Genomic DNA, 3,076 nt, shown 5'->3' with positions numbered 1-3,076 from the left:
TTATTCCTTTCAACCTTCATTTGTTTTCATCATTCCTTGTATACGGAGGTTCTTCATGGTGGTTTGTCTAGGATGTAATTAATTCACAAAGTGTTCTTCAATATTTTATTGGAGGACCTCAAGTGTCCTTTATCTTGCATTTCAAAGTGCAATTCTTCCTCACAAGGTGGTATTATATGAGGTGGTATTATGGCGTTCTTGACTCACAAGGTGTCTTGAAGAGAATTTGTTTTAAGAATGAGATAATTAAACCCACCTTTGTCTTCCATTGAGCTATCTTGGTTTGGATTTCACCTAAAGAATTTTCCAAGGATTGCAGCTATTATGGTATTATGGCTTTCTATATTTTATTTAATCAGCATTTTCTGTGTTTAGTTCATACAAGTCTGTTGTGGTGTGGGTGACTCATGATTTACGAATGCAAATCAATGACCTGTTCCGATAGTGTATTTACCGGACTTTAATGATCATTAACTTGTCTTTTTGCCATATGGTGTTTATCTAATTTACTGATACGAAAATGAGTAATTGTGATGAACCTCTTAGCCTAATTATTGTTTCTTCTGACTAGCTACCGGTGGCGCTGGATGTGGTCGCCTACTTTGTCGCACAACTCCTTTGACCATCACGCACAACCCAACATGGGTGTTGCAGGTTGCTCTCTCTCTATCTCTCATATTTTCAAGGTCATTTCTCTTCATAATATTTACCTCTCATGGTAGTTGCTTCTTGTTTAATAGTTATCTATCTACTCCCTCCGCCCGGAATTACTCGACGCTCAAACATATAGTGCTAGATACATCCGTTTGAGCGTCAAGTAATTCCGGACGGAGGTGTAGTACTTGTGTTATCTAGCATCTGCTGGTGTTGTCAGTGTGGTACTTTGCTTATTTCTAGGATGTGGATTGTCGTAATTCTGAACCGTCGTTAGTTACTTGTGGAATTGTAAACCATTCATCTTCCGACAAGAAAAAAATGCTTGCACTCTTCACAGAAACATGCATTGCAAGATATGTTGACAAAAGAGGTCGGGTGTAGGATGTCAGATTGCAGTATCAAAATAGGCTAAGGCCTAGTTTGGCAACACATGTTTTTTAAAACTGTGGTAATTAAAAACCTCAATTTTTCAAGGCGTGCCAATCAATACTTTGGTTTCTCAAAACTGCAGTTTTTCTCTGTTTTTCCAAAACCAGCGGTTCATTTGGTAATTGTAGTTTTACTGTAGTTTTGACCTGATTGCACCTAACTGAGCTAACCTCAAGGGACTGATCTGTCTGCAAAAATGGCCGCTCAATACATGCAGCTATGCCTTGCACACAAGTCCTCTCGGCCTCTCCAGGATGCTAGGTGTTGTAGCAGCCTGTAGAGTATAACTACCTCCTGTATTGACAAGCAACCATGCCATACCATACGATCATGTACCCTAAATGCAAGTGAAAGTGATACGATTATAGGACATGATGAAATCAGGAGTTTGTCAAGGGAACAAGAATCACTTCTATGTATGATCTCACAACATTATCTTCCTGCAGTACAATAATATTGTAATGAGAAAAGCAAAACAGAACATCTAAAACTTTCAAGATAGCACATAGTCTATATTTACCTTGAAATTTTCTAGCTTTGGTGACACAAACATTGGATCCATTTTGGGGTATATTCCACTAGAATTAAACTCTGGAAAGCAAACCAAAGTTATAACTTGGTCTTGAATTGAGGTTTGTTCTATGACCAACATTGGGTCTGCTCTTAGCACGATTGGCCTTCCACCAATCCAGTCTAGCAACAAGGAACATATACTAAGTAAGAACTACTGGAATTAAAAAACAATTTGATATACAGCAGAATCACTGAGTAAAAGTAATAACTTCAAAGGAGTGATAGAATAGTAGATAGATATCCTTCAGGAGAAGCCTAGATAATCAACATACCTTTTTTTGCACAGAAAAAAAGTTTTCTGCGTGTTCTGTTAAGAAAGGAGGAAATAATTTAATAATCTCCTTGGTTCTACCTTGAAATAACATAAGATAACTCTGTACTTATTTGGTTGATTTAGGCATAAGTAGCTGATCCGATAAGCTTGTTGTTGAAAAAATCATACACAAAATGACCCGGATTACATTCAGCATGTAAGAGCTCTCTTAATTCCACGTCCGATAGACATAAGAGATCTCCTGTCTTCTAGCTCTATAAGCAAGATTGTGAGCAAGCTTGTTCTGGTGCCTACTGATCCAAGCTTCTGAGCAAGTGCTTCAGGGCCTCTTTGTATGTGTTCATCTGTATTTTTGTTTCTTCTTTTGTCATCGTTATCAATCTATTCCTACTTGTAATGAAACATGTCCGATCACCATGCAGTTGCCAGTTATGTTTTTTATTTGTGAGTCTCCCTGCTTGAAGATTTTCTATGTGTTCCTCAAATTTTATTGTGTGCCAAGAACTGGATAACCTTTATTTATTGTGTGCCAAAATCTGATATATGTGCATGACTTCATCTTTTCGGTTGTCATACGGATGTTCTTTGGACTACAATATTGACATGAAGACATTTATCGTAATGCCAAATTTTATGTAGTAATGCCAAATATTATGACATGGATTATATATATGATGTATATATATGTAGTAATGCCAAATATTATGACATGGATTATGGATGTTATATATATGATGTATGGATTATGGATGTGTTATATGTTGTATGGATTAAGGATGTTATATATATGATGTATGGATTATGGATGTTATATATATGATGTATGGATTATGGATGTTATATATATGATGTATGGATTATGGATGTTATATATATATATATATGCTGTATGGATTATGTTATATATATACATATGCTGTATGGATTATGTTATATACATATATATGCTGTATGAATTATGTATATTTATGCTCTTTGTTGTCATGTTCATGACAACAAACAAAATGTCATATTTTGCTGTCATGTACAAGCTAGGAAGACGGCAAAAAATAGACCATATTTTGCTATCATATATAGGTTAGGAAGACGGCAAAAAATCATATTTTGCTGTCATGTACGGGGTGAGGAAGACGGGAAAAAAGG

This window comes from Hordeum vulgare, chromosome 3H, assembly GCF_904849725.1.
Source record: "Hordeum vulgare subsp. vulgare chromosome 3H, MorexV3_pseudomolecules_assembly, whole genome shotgun sequence".
Classification (NCBI taxonomy): Eukaryota; Viridiplantae; Streptophyta; class Magnoliopsida; order Poales; family Poaceae; genus Hordeum; species Hordeum vulgare.
The sequence above is the reverse complement of the archived record's forward strand: the minus strand, read 5'-3'. Positions refer to the sequence as shown.